The sequence below is a fragment of the Vombatus ursinus genome, unplaced genomic scaffold, assembly GCF_900497805.2.
Source record: "Vombatus ursinus unplaced genomic scaffold, bare-nosed wombat genome assembly UNPS02015106.1, whole genome shotgun sequence".
Taxonomy (NCBI): Eukaryota; Metazoa; Chordata; class Mammalia; order Diprotodontia; family Vombatidae; genus Vombatus; species Vombatus ursinus.
The window spans coordinates 2,166,219-2,185,332 of record NW_020954884.1 but is presented as its reverse complement, the minus strand read 5'-3'; the positions used below and the strand labels follow the sequence as shown (position 1 = coordinate 2,185,332).

Sequence of the window (19,114 nt, the reverse complement as noted above, 5' to 3'; positions counted from 1 at the left end):
TATTTATATTGAGGTCTTACTGTCGTATTGCCCTGGACAAGTCATCTCACTTCTCAAGGCCTATTTTTTCACTCACTGTATTTTCATCAACCAAGATTTATTGAGCTCTGAAATGAGGCTGCTGGATCAGCTGATCTATGAGGCTCCTTCCACTTCCAACTTTCTACAATCACACTTTCAAAGATACTTTAGTTTCATTTCCTATTGATCTTTTTTTCATGTTCCTTTAACTTTAATATCTAATGGGGGGTGGAGTTAAGGTATCTTTAAGGGAGTGCGGACTCAATATGTGTCCCACCTGTTAAAGGACTAAAGTTAAAGGGAATAAAAAGAGGAAGAGGGGTGGTAGGCAACATTCCTTGGTGGCAGGGTCTGAAAGAGGGCATTACTCCGTTGATCCTAAGGCCTTGTCTTCAAATTCAGCTCTAGGTTAGCCCTCCTCTGCCATAGCCTCCTTTTCAGTTCCTCCATAGTATCTGTGGAGATGGACGTGATGAAGAAAATCTTGGGCTTGAAAGACCCTGGGGCAGTTTTCTTGGAGCAGATATCCTTAGGCTTGGTAGGCATGGGTGGCACTTTGAGCAGTGGCTTCCCTTACCTCTCGGGTTTGGGGTCAGCCAAGAGGCTTGGGGACATTACACATTCATCTATATATTGGGTTGTGGGCTCATCACAGACGGGCATAATGCAGTTCTCATCCTGAGCAGGCACAAGTGGCAGAAGTTTGAGTAAGCAAGGCAGGGCTTGCCTGGTCCAGGCAAGATTTGCCAGATTTGCTCAACCTCTCCTGGCTGGAGGCTTAGGGACTGTCCATGTGCTTTCTCCATTCTCCTGGTTGGCTTCCACAAAACCTAAGACCTTCTCCTAGTTCTCCTCTAGGAGGAAGGAGACTGAGGTCTTCTTGATATTGGAGAAAAAAATAGTTCACTATGTCATGGAGAGACAAGCCCGAGAAGGGCTCCACATTGATGTCATAAGTTGCCCCTCATGCTTCACCACCTCCACCCCATTTAATACATGGAAGATGGTGATAGAAAAGCCTCTAGAGGCCTCCAGGTCATAATAGCGTCTTCCTGTAGTCCGGGTATTTCCCCAAGAGCAGCTGTGCTTCTACCCAACTCACATTCACAAAGCAGGAAAGCTTCTCATAGACCTGGTGATTCTTTCTCTTGGTCAGGGCTTCAGCCATCCTGTATCTGTGTCCTGGCAGCAGGGTCGTGTTGAATGGGACTCTGATTGATCTTCAGTGAGTAGTGGATGGGTTCCTAACATTAGAATTTTAAGTACCTTTGTACCCAACTCTTTGATAACTGATGATTTATATAAATTGACACAGAGAGAAGGGCTTTACTGGGATGAGAAGAATACTGAAAGAAGACTGACTCTGTCCTTCCCTTATTCTGATATTTGCTTTCCTCTTTAAGGGGATCTCAGAACCACCCCCCAGGGTGCTGACAGCAAGGTCCAAGTTTATAGACAGACTGTCACAATGATGGCACAAGGTGAATCTTGCATTTTCACTCTGGCATTTTGCCTGAAGCCCCTGGCAAGTTTGCTCATGACAGACATTATTTTTCTTCCTGTGACATTTTCTTCACCAAGCATCCTTCTCATAGCTGCAAGACAATTTTGCATAGCATGATGGAAATGGAAAGGACAGATAAAGGAAACATATATATTTAGCCACGGCCCCAGGAAACTATAGGGAATGATGGCTGCCCCTCTCCTTCCCAGATGAGAAAGAGGTAAGGGAAAGGCAGTCAGTTAGATTAAAGAACATATATGTTGTAGACACAGGGTGGGAAACCTAAGGCCTCAAGACCACATGTGGCCCTCTAGGTCCTCAAGTATAGCCCTTTGACTGAATCCAAACTTCTGTAAAACTTGGACTCAGTCAAAAGGGCACACCCAAGGACCTAGAAGGCCACATGTGAACTGGAGGCCACAGGTTCCCCACACCTGTAAGGCAAAATGTCTCAAGTCAGCTGACTTTCTATGCCACTCAGGTGGATCCTGAAGCAAGTGAAAGACAGGACAAAGAATGTATTAAATGTCAATCAATCAAGGAGCATTTATGAAGTTCCTACCATGGGCAGGGCACTAGGGAAACAAATACAAAGCATGAAATACTCCCTGATCTCATGGAGCTTAGACAACCTGGGAGGTCTGAAGCTAAAAGACCATTTATCTGTAGGAGCTGAAATGAAAGATGAAACTGAGCTTTATCAGATGGCTGTGGTGAGCAATGGTATGAGAGACAGTGACGACAAGGCAACTTTGGAACAGATTGATGCCTGCAAAAGCAGGGCTAGCTGTGATCCACTGAGGCAGAGATGGGGCTGAAGCACCTAAGCTGGAAACTAGGAAGCAGAGCTCCTTGTGACTGACAGTGGTAAGAGATGCTGCCTTACCTTGGGACAGCTCAGAAGGCAAGGGAGCTGCTCCTATGTTGGGGCTCCTAACCTAAGGTCCCTGAATATGCACATGTATGCATACGTACATACGTGTGTAAACATGCATATATCCATACACGTGTATTATGTGTGTATGGCAGAGAGAGAGAGAGAGAGAGAGGAGATTGGCAGCTAAGTGGTACAGTGCAGAGCAGGTCTGAGGTCAGGATGACTTGAGCTCAAATCTGGCCTCTGATAGTTCCTAGCTGTGTGACTCTGGGCAAGTCAATTAACCTTTGTTTGCCTCAGTTTCCTCATCTGTAAAATAAGGATAATAATAGCACCCACCTGCCAAGGTTGTTGAAAGAATCAAATGAGATAATAATTGTAAAGCACTTAACACAGCGTCTGACACATAGTAAGCTCTATATAAATGTGTGTATATACTTACATATATATGAGTACATATATAGATGTGTGTAGATCTAGATGTTTAGATACACAGGCATATGTGCACATATGTGTGTACACATGTATATATCCCAAAATAATTTTTCCTTTGTATTTTTAATGTATTTAATAAGCATTATTCTGAGAATTCAAGGATAAGGGAAAGCAGTTAGGTAGTGCAATGGAGAGTACTGGGCCTGAAGTCAGCAAGATTTATCTTACTAAGTTCAAATCTGGCCTCAGACACTTAACTAGCTGTCCAAACCCTGGACAGGTCACTTAACCCTGTTTGCCTTAGTTTTCTCATCTGTAAAATGAGCTGGAGAAAGAAATCGCAAACCACTCCAGTGTCTTTGCCAAGAAAACCCCAAATAGGGTTACAAAAAGTTGGACACAACAACAAAAAAGGCTGAACAATAAATTCTGAAAATGGATCCAGAGATGTCACCTAACTGTCAAAGGGGTCTATCACACACACACACACACACACACACACACACACACACCTTTAAAGAACCTCTGTTCTATTGTCTTCTATTGTATCCTCTGTTCTATTGTCTCTCTCTACCACCACTATGGCCTTAAGAATTTTTTCCCTTTTCTTTACTGGCACAGAAGTCTATTGGAAAATTGTGTCCAACTAGTTCATGAAAAGTTAAGAACAAGTTTACTGCATGGACTGTTCTGTTAATTATATTTTATCAGTATGGTTTAATTAAATACCTTCTTATTTGGTTTCTAGTTCCAGATTCAGGAGTAGAGTCTGCACTAGATGGGGGCTCAGGCTAAGGCTATGTTTCCTTTCATCCACACTGAGCCTGAGAAAAGCACAGGGATCCTCCAAAAGATAACTCCTAAAAATGCATATCAAGAAAACTTGGGGAAGAGATTTTTGGACAAGAGAAGGATCTTTTTATCATACAAAGGAACCACCCTTAATTTATCCATTTTACGACTACCCTAAAGGGAGGTTTTCTTAAGGGAGGTACACCTGGAATTTGTTTGTCTCCCTCCTCATAACCCCCCTTCCTCTGTTCCCAGTGATGTCAGCAGCAGCTATAGTTGCCTTGGCAACTTCATAGGACACATTTGTTGCTTTCTGGACATCTGCATCCAGTGGGAACTGTCTCTGGCTCAACTCCCTTCCCTGAGTGCAATCTATAGGAAAACAGAATTAATTAGCTTGGGGGGTTTGCCTTGTGGATTTACTTGTTAAAAAGAAAAGAAAAAAGAGTAGGGACAGGAAAACCAAGGAAGGGAAATAAGGTAGAAAAATGCATGCTGATTATTTGTCCTCTGCCTAACTGATGTTATTTGGACAATACTCCCCTCCCTGTACGTGAAGGAATTAAAATTTCTTCAAGCCCAAGATCTCAGCAGCAGCCACCAGGGTGCTGACAGCAGGGAGCTGGCAGGGCCCACGTTTATAGACAGACCTTCACAGTGATGGCACAAGGCAAGGCCTGCATTTTTACCCTGGCTTTTTGCCCAAAGCCCCTGGCAGGTTTGCTCATGACAAACATTTCTCTTCTGCTGAAATTTTCTTCACCAAGCATCCTTTTAAATGAATTCAACCAGGCCTGATTCATATTAAATAATGATTTTCATGAAATCCAAGAAACACATTAAATGTCCAAACTCTGCCAACCATGTAGCTGTGGTGCTCAAGTATAGGACACTGGGTTTCACTATGGTCCTTATGGCTAAGAACCATTTCATGTCAGATGAGAGATGTCCTTCTTATATATTACACAAGGTTCTATGCAAGTATTCTTGAAACCCAGCAGGACTGTATTAAGGGTTGATCTTTTAGCCCATTTGTCCTATCATAATTCCCTTTCCAAGTGCTGCCCTAGACCTGCCCTAGAATTATTTGTACCATAGGCAAAGTGGACATATATACTTTAAGATGGTGCACACTGACATATGGTACCCTGGACAGATCCCAGCTCACCAGGGTCTTGGTCTGGCCCTAGATTTTTCTTCTCTTCTCCTTGACTAATTTGGGTGTCAGGCTTTGGAATCAATGATTCCTAAGGTCCCTTCAAAGGCTAAGAGTCTATCTACCTCTTCTAGATCCTAGATTCCTTTTTTCCATCTTGCCCATTCTTCTTTATGCCCAGGCTCTATCCTAGGCATATCCATTCCTACTAGTCCTTTCTAAGATGTTAACTGCTGACTAGAAAGTTAACTGATAATTAAGTTGTCTCTTCTCTACTTACTTAGTCACCACCCTGACAGACCATCAGCTCTTCTTACCTGGACCATTGCAATGGCCTCCAATTGGTATCTCTGCCCTTAAGTCTCTCCCCATTTCAATCCATCCTTCACACAGGCATCAAAGCAATGGTCCTTAAATGCAGAAATTGACCATGTCATTCCCTATTCAAAAAATTCCAATAGCTGTCTCATGCCTCTGGAACAAAATATTAGCTCCTATGCTTGGCTTTTAAAGTCCTGCACAACTAACTCCAACCTCTCTTTCCAGCCTCAGTATACTTACCTGTACTTCCCTTCCCATATCTCTGGTCTAGCTAAACTAGTGTTCTTGCTGTTTCTAACACATGGTACTCCATTTCCCATCTCTTCACCTTTCACCAGACATTTCCCATGTTGGGAAAGCCCCCTGCCTCACCTCCATCTCAAAGAATCCCTCACATCCTTCCAGACACAGTTCAATGACTACCTTCTACATAAAGCCTGTCTTAATCTCCCAAATAGCTAGTGCCTTCCCTTAGTAGAATGAAAGCTCTGTGGAGTTAGGGATCTTTTGTTCATTCTGTCTTTAAACCCCAGTGACTAGCACAGTGATTGAAATATAGTGTATATTTAATAAATGCTTGTTGAAAATGCAACTGAATTCCTCATAGAGGATACATGTAATGCTCAGCAGAAACTAGGAGCTGGCAACTATGTGAATAGTGAGAAGAGGAACAGACCAGAGTCAGGAGATCTGGATTTACCATTAGCTGTGTGGCATCTTGAACAACTCTCTTCACTTCCCTGGACCACTGTTTCCTTGTCCAGAAAATAAGGATCAAACTACCTTGTATTTAATTACTCTTTACTTACTCTGTATATCTGTATTATGTATACACATGTGTGATTGTGTGTGCATGGATATGTTGTCTTCCTCTATAAAAGGTAAGCTGCATAAGAGTAGAGACTATTTCTTTTTGTTTTGTTTTGTTTTTATATCCATAGTTCCTAGCACAGTACCTGGCATTTAGTAGTTGTTTAACAAATTCTTGTTAATTGATTAATTTCTGTTATTTGGTAATAGTTCAAGAGCATTTGTACTTTAATAGGGAATGCTGGAAGATCTGGAAGATTTTAAGACTCAAAGAAAGGAATTGATAATGGTAGAATTTCAGGGATAACTTTTGAGTGGCAAAGAATCCTGCTCCCTTTCATTCATTTATTCAATGAATATTGATTGGATGCCAACTTGTTGTGTTATATGTACTTATGTGGTTGTGGTTTGTCCTTCATTCTCAAAGAGGACCATGGCATCAGGGAGATGATGACATGACTTGCAATTGACTTTGATTTGAGAGAGGGCTGTGCAAAATCACCAGCCTTACTTTCTCTTCCAGAGCCATCTGGGTCCAGTAGTCAGATGTTTATCAAAATGACTGGAGATGGCCCAGGATGCAGTGGGAGACCTTGGCCCTTTTAAGCTAAGGTCTTTTCAGGTTCTCACTTTGAGTGAGGCAACACCCATTCGGTAAATAGATCTCTTTAAGAAGTGAGTCAAGGGATGACCCTTTTATTAAAAAAAAAATCAAACTAGGAGGGGAAGACCCTTACCTTAGGGTGTTCTGCCCAAAGGAAGGTAAATTTTGATGGCAGAAAGCTACCTAGTTAACTTGGGGTTTACTGTCTAGATTTCTTTTTCAAAGACCAAGCCTTAAACCCAATTCACTCTGGATCTCATGGGCGCTAACTATGTGCAGGGCAAGGATCCCACCAAGTAGACAGCAGCCTACTTCATGTCCTCTTAAGTACATGTCCCCACTTAGCATCTTACTTTTCCCTCCATGCCAGCTACCAAGGAATCCACTAGGCTCCCCACCAGATCTATTTGGTGACTGAGCCCATATTTGCCACACCCTCTACACGGCTCTCAAATTAAGTACTTCTGGAAGCATCCTAACCTTCTGTGTGAGGGCACTGAAGGAGTAATTGAGAAGATAATGAATGGATGTATGGATAGATAAATGAAAAAAAAACCACTTACTATGTGCTAAACACTAGAGATACAAATACAAAAGCCAGATTATCCCAGTCTATATGCCTGAAAGAATTAATTCACACATACATACCCCAGAAATGACTCAAAACTCTATGCAGCTTATTCACCTAGAATGAGTAATTCACTGGAACATGAATTCATTTAACAATTGGTTTTAGCCAAAGGAAGTACTGTTTTCCTCTCCTTTTTAAAAATGTATTTCTTTTTTGTTATAAACTGAGCATTTACTCAAAAGGCTGCCTTCACTGGGGCTATTTCTCTGTCTTGGCACAGAACTATGTCTTGAGGGAGGTCTATCCCTTTAATAGAGTCTCTTAAAAATGGACTTTGCTGTATAGAGACCATGAAATATTTGAATAAAATCCCAGAGACATAAAATGCAACACAAGCAATCATGTGCTTTGGAGGCCTTGTGTCTAATGTGTCTGGTAGTATTTAGGCACGTAGGCTGAGGCTTCAGACTGCAAGAGGAAGAGCTGATGTCTCCCACATGCTCAGCCTGGTGAATTGAAGAATATCATTCCAAGAGCCTAGGGCTGTGTTATGTTTGACAGAGCAGGGTCTTTGCACAAGCAAAGGAGGACACATCTTTTTTCAGATTGAATATTAAAAACCCAGTAGAAAAAGCTCTGTGGGGCCAGGGACTTTTTGTCCATTCTGTCTTTAAACCCCAGTGACTGGCACGGGGCCTGAAACATAAAAGGCATTTAATAAATGCTTGTTGAAAATGCAACTAAATTCCTCATGGAGGATATGTGCAATGCTTAACAGAAACTACGAGCTTATGACTATGTAAATAGTGGAAAGAGGAACAGACTGAGAGTCAGGAGATCTGGATTTACTGTGTGGCATCTTGGACAACTCTCTTCCCTTCCCTGAACCACTATTTCCTTGTCTAAATAATGAGGATCAAAATATCTGTCCACCTCAGAGGATGATTAGAGGATCAAATGAGATAATGTATAATGTGATTAATGTAAGATGTTCTTTCTATCCTTGTCCTTTGAGAAAATTTCATTCTGCATTTGGGGTGCATTTGCTCTACCGGCCATAGAACTAACGTAATTATCTTGGGTTGATATGAGGATTTCCTGGGATCCCGGAGGGAAAAAAATAGATATGGCTTGCTACAAGTTTTATGTGGCTCTAGGTGATAGGATTATAGATCTAAGGCAGAAAAGGACCTCATAAGCCATCTTAGTCTCTTTTACAGATGAAGAAATTGGGGCCCATGTTAGTTAACTGACTTGCCCCAAGGCAATATAGGTGGTAAGCACAATATGCACCTCAAAGTCCATTGGGACGTGACTCTTCATTGGTGGAGAGTAATCATTCAGTGTCCTGTGCCTGTGTAAGAATCAGTTTTGGGAAGAACTTGAGAGAGGAGAAATCTTGGTCTTCTGGTTTCCAGCTGGAGGGGACCTTGGAAATCATCTTGTCCAATCTACTCCAAGGGCCATTTTGAAGAAACAATCAACAAGCCTTGGTGATTAATTGGATGTGAGGGAAGAGGAAAGCAAGAAGTCAAAGGTTCATTCATTTAACAAATATTCATTGAGCATCAGCTATGTGAGAGGCTCTACATCCAGGAAAAGTCCTTACAAAGTCCAAAGAACATACCGAGATCCCATAGTATGATATCAAAAAGGATTCTGAAAGTTCAGCTTTGAGAAACTTGGGGGACAGTGGCAGCTTTGACTGATAAGGAAGCTAGCATCACCATCAGACTCACTAATGGTAACCCTTTTAGGACTCAGTGAAATTATTACTCAATATTTTCAAGCTGGGAGATAAAAAGCTGCTCAAACTTCTCCATAGGCTTCACCCTGACCCTGAACATAGGGGATGCCCTGAAATGCCCAGTTCTATCTTGACTATCATCTTCGAGGAAAAAGATAAGAAAAGTGACTGTGGTCAGTCTTGTGACATTACACTGCTATATCTGGGACAACTCTTTGCACTCTCCAAGGGCCTGCTTGAATTTTTTGCATTTGTAGACCAGGTCACACCAATCTCAAAGCAATGCTAAGCCATTAAGAAGTAGCATACATGATGTGGTATGATGATCCTTAGACTCAAAGTCTGAAAATATAAGCCTTCTAGGTATGATGTTGCATGGTGGTGGTGATGGTTGCGGCTGTGGTTGTTTTTGAGTCATTTCAGTCAAGTCCAACTTTTAGTGACTCCATTTGGGGTCTTCTTGGCAAAGATACGGGGATGGTTTGCCATTTCTTTCTCTAGTTTGTTTTATAGATGAGGAAACTGAGGCAAACAGAGTTAAGTGACTTGCTCAGGGTGACACATCTAGTAAGTTTCTGAGGCTGGATTTGAACTTGACTTAGATCTTCCTGACTCCAGGCCCAGTGCTCTATCCATTGCACCACCTGTTTGCCCTTCTAGGTACTTCTCTGTCCTTAATTAGTTAATTTTAGGACCTTGGACAAATCACTGGATTTCCCATTGACTCATTTTCTTTAAATGAAGAGAATGGCATCTGACCTACTTTACCCCTTCCTGCTCCACACCCACAGTCTTGTAAGGATTCAATAAGATAATATTTGAAAAGCTAAAGAACAATATAAATATGAGGTATTAGTAATATTACTGTGGTCTTGTCACCGCAGTGGGCCCAGAAGGGGGCCAGGAATGTGAAGGCTTCTACTCCCTGTCTTCATGGATTTTATGCAATAAAAGCATTTGATACCATCAATAAATAGAACTGGGCTCTAGCAGATTCCAAGTGAGCCTGGCTGCCTTAGCGGTTGTCAGCTAAATGCTTGCTTTCCAAAGCATTCATCCCAAAGGAACTGAGGGTCCATATTGTGCAATAAATTCCACTTTAGAACAACTCACTTCATACAGCCACATTCAAAGAAGCAACAAGAGCCCTAGAAGCTTGTTTCAGATTATGTGTTGGCCCTCTGAACTGGTGAAAATGTAGAGTGGGGACAGAACTTTTTTTTAACCTGTCTGTAAGTCTATCATAACCAATGGGAAAAGTGGCTCATTAGCTTCAGCATTTCAGTTCTCAGTGACTCTTTTCCAACGAGAAATCAAGAGGCCTTACTATTGCAGGCAAATCGCCTTTTACTCAAATATATTTGGAAGGAGAAAAAGGGTCCTGAAGATGGCAGGTATATTCACTATACCAAACACCATCTTTTTCTCTAGGATGTGGACTGAGATCATCACTTCTTTTATTTATACTCAAATCCAGAAGAGCAGAGACATCGCTGTTAGTGTCCCTGAGACTTGAAAGTACACGTACCTCAAAGGAAATATGTTTTCTTGCCCTTCAACCTCTTCAATCACTCTTACCTATGATCCTTTTCCACCCTGAACTATGACTCTCTTCCAACATGACCTGGTGACTGTTCTCTCACTACCTCTTTACACATAGTAAATGTTATACAGAGAGTGACCAATTTGCACACAAAGATGTTTTGATTTATTTGGAAGTTGGAACGTGATTTCTCATTGAAACAATGTGATATATGGTAGTTTTAGAGCCACAGGCCATCTCTCAAAAACCTACTTAAACCAGAATGTAGCAGAAATAAAATATTCCTAGATGATATCCAACGTTCTGGGTCCTAGAAGCAGAGAGCCAAGTAATTCATTAGGCAGGAGAAGGAAGAGGAAGAGAATTTCCTCCTCACTTTCAGCCCCTCCCTTCCTGGACACAGTGTTGGCCCTAGACAAAATCTTGAAATAAATGATTAGTCTTTAGGGCCTCTTTCTGCGCCCTCTCCTATCTCCCAGTGCCCAATGACATACTATCCTGAGCTCTATAGCATCCAATCCCTCTAGATTGCTCCAGGCTCCAAGGTTGCCTACCTTCCTCTACCTCTACTACCAAAACTTCCATTCTTTCAATACAGTGGTTTTCAGTGAGGTGTTAGGAGGGAAACAATCTGAACTAATTCATATTAATATATGAATGACCAATGTCTATCCAAGAGACATTTGTACTTTTAAAGAGAGAATGCTTGTAACCTAAATTAATCTCTAATTCCTAGAATTTGAGTCATAGTTTAAAAAAAATGACATGAAAAAATCCAGGCAATTACAGAGGCAGATATTTGGGGGCCAAAGAGCTAATATATAAGTGGGTCGATCCTGCCTAGGAATCTGCACTCAGAGTAAGATCTCCTAAGCTTTTTTCTTCTTTTCACAGCTTCTTCCTTAAATCTACTTTTAAACCCATAAACCCTCTAAAAACTCCAAATTTGTTTCTGACCTACATGCAGGACCACACCAGAAATTCTGTACTAACAGAACTTTGGAAATAGCTATAGGACATATAAAAATTTCAGTAAGTTTAGGGAAGAAAATGTCTAGATGGGGCAATGGTATCCTCAAATAGGCCAATGCTCCAGAATTCTTCACTGACTACATCTTTTTTCCCACTGTAGCCACAGCTGGGATTCTGGGGATGGGTAAGTAAAGCATAACTAGGCCTCCCCATCCAGAAATGCATGTTTCCTTCCAATGACTTACAGATAATCTCATTTATGCCTCTCTTAAGCCTTATAGTCTATCAATTGATTAATGAGAAATCAAATATCTCCTATATGTTAAACACTATGTGAGGTATTGAGAATATAAAGATAAAAATAAAACAGCCCCTGCCTTCAAGGAACTTATAATCTAGTCAGGGATGACAATATGTGTGTACAATCATACGCAAAAGAGGGGCAGCTAGGGGACACAGTGAGTAGAGAGCCTGGTCTAGAATCTGCAATCTAGCCTCAGACATTTCCTAACTCTGTGTCCTTGGGCAAGTCACTTAACCCTGTATGCCTCAGTTTCCTCATCTGTAAAATGAGCTGGAGAAAGAAATGGCAAACCCCTCCAGCATCTTTGACAAGAAAACCCCAAATGGGGCCATGAAGAGTCAGACACAACTGAAATGACTGAACAGCAACAACAAAATATATACAAAATAATGGGGGAGGACTCTAGCAACTGAGAGGATCAGAAAGGCTTCATGTAGATGTAGTGTGTGAAATGAGTTTTGAATTTTTTAGGGATTATAAAAGTCAAAGGTGAAAAGGAAGTGCATTATAGGCAAGGGGGACAGCCAATACAAGGGCATAAAGATGGGACATGGAGTGTTGTGTGTAAAGAACAGCAAAACAACTAGTGTGACTGAACCACAGAGTACAAGAAAGGCGATAATGTATAACATGGTTGGAGAAATCATTTGCGGCCAGATTTTTGAAGGGCTTTAAATGTCAAACAGAAGAATTTATAGTTCTCCCTTCCACATCACAACTTTCCCCATCATGGTTCCAATATATTGTGGATCAGCTTAAGAAATTAAATAGGTATTCTTGGGAGTTTTGTAGAAGCCACAAAATGACATGGAAAGGCCAACAGATGACACAGAAAAAGTTTAAAAACTCAGAAATGCATAGAATATATGGATAGTATTTTTACTCAACATTGATCTACATATAGCCTATGACCAAACACTTAACTCAAATTTTACAATAAGGTACTGTAAACATCCCATAAAATAAAAAGAAAAAATTCAGACTTCTTCTCTGGTATGAAGGGAGAGCCAAAAAAAATTTATACAGATTTTCCAGATTATGGGGGTGCCGTGCCTCTAACCCCCATGATGTGGAAGGGATAACTGTACATATGAACCTAGAGGCAATAGGGAGCCTTTGGAGTTTACTGTCTGTGGGAGTGATCTGGTCAGATCTGTGCTATAGGAAAACTACTTTAACAGCTATATGGAAGAAGAATTGGAGTAGGGAGAGACCTGAGGCAGGGAGATTAATAAAGAGACGATTGCAGTGGTCCAGGGAAAAAGTGATGAGGGCTTGAACTAGCATGATGGCTGTGTGAGTAGAAAAAAGGGGCCACATACAAGAGATATTACAGAAGTAGAAATGACAATATTTGGCAACTGATTGGTATGTGGAGTGAGAGAATGAGGATTAGAGGTTGCAAACTTGGGTGGCAGAATAATAGTGATGCTCTCAACAGAAATAGGGAAATTTGAAAAGAAGTGGGGTTTAGAAAAAGAATCATGTGTTCATTTCGGACATGTTGAGTGTGAGATGCCTATAGGGTACCCAGTTTGAAATGTCCAATAGGCAGTTGGAGATGAATAAGCAAAGCTCAAGGGAGAGAATAGAGCTGGGCAAATAATAATGATACTGATGATGATGGTATTGGTGGTGGTGGTGGTGAAGATGATGATGGTTCCAATTTATAAAGCTCTTTAAGGTTAGCAAAACACTTTATAAATATCTTGTTTGATCTTCACAACCCTGGGACATAGGTGCTACTATTATCCCCATTTTACAAATGAGGAAACAGACAGACAGAAGTTAAGTGATTTGCCAAAAGTCACACAGTTAATAATATAGTTAATTATAATTAATAATAATGAGACCATATTTGAACTCAGAAATTTCTGACTCCAGTCCTAGAACTCTATTCAATGCACTACCTAGCTGACTCAAGCTGGAGGATGTCTGCATAGTGATAATAAGTAAATCTACTGCAGCTAATGAAGTCATCAAGTGAGAGAATATATACAGAGAAGAAGGCACAGGACTGAACCCTGGGGAATACTCACAGCTAGGGTGTATGATATACATGATGAGCCAGCAGAAGAGATTGAGAAGGGGTAGTCAGATAGGCAGGAAGAGAACCAAGATAGAATAGTGTTGGAAAACACAGAAAGAAGAAAATGCCCAGAAGAGAGCAGTCAGCAGCATAATACAGTAGAAAGGAAGGAGGAAGAGGACTGATTATCAGATTTGGTAATTAAAAGATAACTTACTTATTTATCTTCAATCTCTTCCTCCCTAATGGCTCATCTCCTCCTACCTACAAACATGTCCATGCTTTCCTCATCCTAAAGAAACCCTCACTTGATCCTTCTTCCCTTTGCAGCTAAATTCCTCAAAAAGGTCATCTACAACAGGTGTCCCAACTTCTCTCACTTTCTTCTTAACCCCCTACAACCTGGTTTCTAATCTCATCATTCCACTAAAACCACTGTCTCCAAAGTTACCAATAATCTCCTAATTGCCAAATCCAATAGCTTTTTCTCAATTCTCATTCTTCTTGACCTCTCTGCCTCTGACACTGTCAATCATCCTTTTGTCCTTCTTATGCTCTTCTCTCTAGGTTTTTGGGACACCATTCTCTTCTGAGTCTCCTCCTATCTGTGTGGCCACTCCTCAGTCTCCTTTGCTAAATCCTCACTCAACTTATACTCACTAAGCACAGGTGTCACCCGGGTTTTGTCCTGAGCCCTCTTCTCTCTTCCCTTTATACTACTTCATTTGGTGACCTCATCAGCCTCACAGATCTAATTTATCATCTGTACATAATGATTCCCAAATATACCTGTCCAGCCTTAACTGTGCTGACCTCCACTATCACATCTCCAACTGCTTTTTCAGATATCTCAAACTAGATGTCTAGCAGATATCTTAAACACACGCCCAAAATCAAACTCATTATCATTCCTTCTAAATCCTTCCCCCTTCCAAACTTCCTTATTTCTTTCTAGGACACCAGCAACCTTTCAGTCCATTCATTTGCAACCTAGGTGACATATTCAACTCATCATTGTCTCTCACTCCACCTCAGATCCAACCTGTTGCCAAGACCTGTCAATTTCACCTTTGTAATATCTCTTGAATACACCCCCTTCTTTGCTCTGATTCTGCCACCACCCTGGTGTACACCCTCAACACCTCCCACCTGGGCTATTGCAATAGGCTACTGGTTGATCTGCCTGCCACAAGTCTCTTTCCACTCCTGTCCACACTCCATTCAACTACCAAAGTGATTTTCCTAAAGTACAACTCTAACCATGTTAACACACATACACACACACACACACACACACATGCACACACACTCAATAAGCTCCAGTGACTCCTTATCACGTCCAGGATCAAATACAAAATTCTCTTTTTGGTGTTCAAAGCCCTTTATAATTTACAGCCTCCCCCCCTACTTTTCTAGTCTTCTTATACCTTATTATTTATCATCCCTGCCACATACTTTCTTCCAGGGACACCTCCTTGATGTTCCATGAACAAGACATTTCATCTCTTGGCTCCAGGCATTTTCTCTGGCTATCTCCCATGCCTGGAATGCTCTCCATCCTCTTCTGTCTTCTGGCTTCCCTGACTTCCTTCAAGTGCCAACTAAAATCTTCTACAAAAAATCTTTTCTAATCTCTCATAATTCTAGTGCCTTCCCTTCATTAATTGTTTCCTATTTATCCTGGGGTAGGCAGGTGGCTCAGTGGATAGAGTGCCAGGTTTGGAGTTAGGAAGATTGAGTTCAAATTTAACCTCAGACATTTCCCAGCTCTGTGACCCTAAGTCACTTAGCCTCCATCTTCCTCAGTTTCCTCAATTGTAAAATGAAGATTAATAATAGCATCTACCTCACAGGGTTGTTGTGAGGATCAAATGAGATATTTGTCAAGTGTTTATCCCAGTGCCTGGCCCATTGTAGGATCTTAATAAAGCTTATTCCCCTCCATTCCAGTAGAGTTGAACCAGTTAGCTATAAGGTCAAAGTTGGAAGGGAGGAAAGTTAAATTAGAAGAGAGCCGATGGCCTGGAAGTATACCGAGACTCTTTTGGTATCATCATTTATATAACCACCTTGACTAAAAACTATTTTACCTATTAATCTTGATATTTCACACAATTAGCTTGGCACAGTGTATTACACATAGTGGGCACTTAATAGTTGATTACTGAACTAATTGAGCTGAATAAAAGGGAAGAGGCAGGCATTTACATGTACAGTTTGGGGCTCATTTTCTCAAATCTCACTAACACTGGTAGTCAGGGTCCCTAGAAGAGGAATGCTACTTCAGGTCCTCGGTGTGAACCTATGAATCACTACTATTAACACAATCTCTCCTGAGCCCCCACCAATGTACTTCCCATTAATAATCAGCCTTTTAGAAAAAGCATTTATTCAAATGGCATAATAAGACCAGTTGTTACAAAGCACTTCCCCCAAAAGCTGAGGCATACTCTCTTGCAAAGAAGAATGGGCACAAATTAAAAGTACGATGTTAGTTAGGCCCACGTGTAGGGAATATCGGTTGCCAAGACAACCCACAACTCTGGAACAGCAGAACCCTGGATTCCTTTCTCTGGAGCATCTTCATAAAATTCACTGCAGAGCCTGATGTTGGTGACAGTGTCACTCCATTCATAGTCTGGGTGGGCTCCCTGAAGAAAACATCATTGCTCTGAACAGGTGGTTCAGCCTCTGGGGTGGACTGGGCAGATTGTTTGACTGCTGAGAAGGTTCGTCTTAGGGCTCGGCTGCTGTTGGTTTGGACTGGGCAGGTTGTTTAGCCACTGGTCCTGACTGCTGCTGGACTGGGTGAGGCAAGTTACTGTGCAGCTGGGCAGCTATTGACAGAGCAGGCAAGGCAGATAGCTCTGTTGATGGACTGCTGGAATAGACTAGGCTGGTCATTTGGCTGCTAGGCTACTGTTGCCTTAGGACATAAAACTAAGCAATGGGCTCTTCATAGGGCAAGGTATCTCTGCTGGATAATTTAATCCACTAGATTTCCTGGACTTGCTCTTTATGGACAGCTGCAGGATCTACAGCCTCCAAACTCTGGCTCAGCTGAGTGCTGCAGGGCTGTTTTCAACTGGAGTACAACTACACTTTCTCTGCAAGGACAACAACTACCCTTAGCCTAAAATTAGCAGTAGTCTCTCCTCTTTGACTTTCCCAGGGTGTCAACTATGAGGTTGTCTTTTGAGCTAGGAGGTAGAAGAGGATCAGCCTCTCCTCTTCAGCATTTCTTCCTGGTTCAGAGTACGGTTCCCTCAGTGAGACACTTTCTATTTACCTATAGTCATCAGCCAATTATATTTTGTAGATTCCTGTTGGGGGCTCGTGCAGATGAATAGTTGAGGTAAGTTCATTGTCTTTGCTGGTCTTTCCCTATGCAGTTGAGCTTTTCAAACCTTAGGTCCTTTCTAGCATTAGGAGATACAGGACCCAGCAGAGATCATGATAGAAATCTTCTCTCTGGTAGTCTGAGCCTGAAAAGTAACTAAAGTAGAATCTTATTTTTCAATAACATTTGATATTTTAGGCTATAGGCTGCTCCCCTTAACCCATCTTCCACACTCCCATGCAGTAAATAGGTATCATCACTAAGAGTTTTTAAGTGATCGATAGGCTTAGGGCCACTTATTTCTGTATTGCTTCTCTCTGAGAAGCATTTAGATTAATGTTCTCTCTGGTGGCTGCATGGATTTCCTTCCTTCTTTCCTTCTTACTTCTTGTCTATCTCTCCATCTTGCCCAGGCTGGAAGTACAATTGCCACTAATGAACCTGATCCCAGGACCTAATCTCATTACTGGGAGCTACCTAGCTACTTCTAACATTAAAGTGTTAGCTATTATTGTTATCATCATCAAATGGATCTGTGATCTTACTGATGTGGATTTTCCTTCTAATGATGTAAGTTACAGCCCACTCATTCCTATCTATCGTGGGTAACTGTTGTCCATATTCTTCCATGGTCACAGGGGGCCTACTCATCATGTTGGGAGCTTTCCTGTCATTCTTCTAACAATGCATGGATACCTATAGAGCAGTCAGGCTATCAGTTGTCACTCATTCTCACTTGATCCATCTTCTTTTCCAGCCATACAATTATCTGATGACATCTTTACCCCACTTCTCTTGTGCGATTCCTCTAAGACACTGCAGTCTACTCATCCTCATTATGCATCTCATTATCACCTTTTGGGTGATCTCCAACCTCATTTGGGGAGGGGGGAACTGTACTATTCCATGACTTTTAGCTACACTACATCACTGGAATAATATTGCTTTAAAAATGAGCCTTTGTTTCAGGGAGAAGCTTAGTACTAAAAGCAATGGACAATTTCCCTAAATCAATCTGACATGTTTTGCTGTTCAATTCCAGATCTAGCTTATTATCCATTTTCATCATCTATCTGAGACATATACTATCAATTGTCCATCTAATTGAATATCCTAGTCTGGATAATAGGCATTCTTCATCTACTTGTTTTGTTTTGTTTTCCTGGATGGATTGTTAAGCCAAAGTCTTCTGAGTGATTATGGACTTCATTTAGGAGGTTACAAAGAGCTGGAATTTAAACCCACGATTTCTGGTTCTAAATCCAATGTTCTTTCCATGGCACCATGATGTTGAACTCAAACAGGAATTCACAAGAGCAGTTTTAATGAGGGCATTAGAATCAAACAGAAAGACTTTCACAAGTGATATTCCACAGTAGAGTACATCTTTAAAGTCATGTGTTGCTTATTATAGGGCAGCTAGGTGGTGCAGCAAATAGAGTGCCAGGCCTGGAGTCAGGAAGATTCAACTTTCTGAGTTCAAATCCAGCCTCACACGCTTAATAGCTAGGTGACCCTGGGCAAGTTACTTAACCTTGTTTGCCTCCATTTTCTTATCTGTAAAATGAGCTGGAGAAGGAAATGGCAAACCACTCTACTATCTTCACCAAGAAAAACCCAAATGGGGTCACAAAGAGTTAGGCACAACTGAAAAAACAACTGAATAAATGTTTATTCTATGTAGACTGTTAAGAAAAAAAGTCTACTTGGCCCTGAAGGCTTTCTTCCAACACAGATATACACGTCAAAAAATCATACAAGATACTTTGAAAGAAATAACAAAGAATAACCTTGTTCAGTAACTCCAGGAATATTAATATTAAGCAAGTCCTAAAAGAGGAATAAGAGGGATATGTATGTTTGCTAAAAGTGTTTGTCACTGTCATGGAAGATGTCCAGTGCAGATTCCAAATATCCATCACTAAGAGTCAAATGAATTAGGTTAAAAGGCCAAGCCATTTAACCTCTTTGTACCTCAGTTTCCTCAACTGTAAAATGAGGGGGCTTGAATTGTATGACCTCTAATATGTCTTCCATCTCTGTATGGAAGTCTCTTCCATCTCTGACTCAATGTATTCCTGTGACTGG

General features: G+C 41.2%; 1 pseudogene; it reads right to left on the bottom strand.

Moving 5' to 3' along the window:
• Positions 1-399: 399 nt before the first annotated feature.
• Positions 400-17,680, bottom strand: LOC114031246 (annotated as a pseudogene).
• Positions 17,681-19,114: the final 1,434 nt, after the last annotated feature.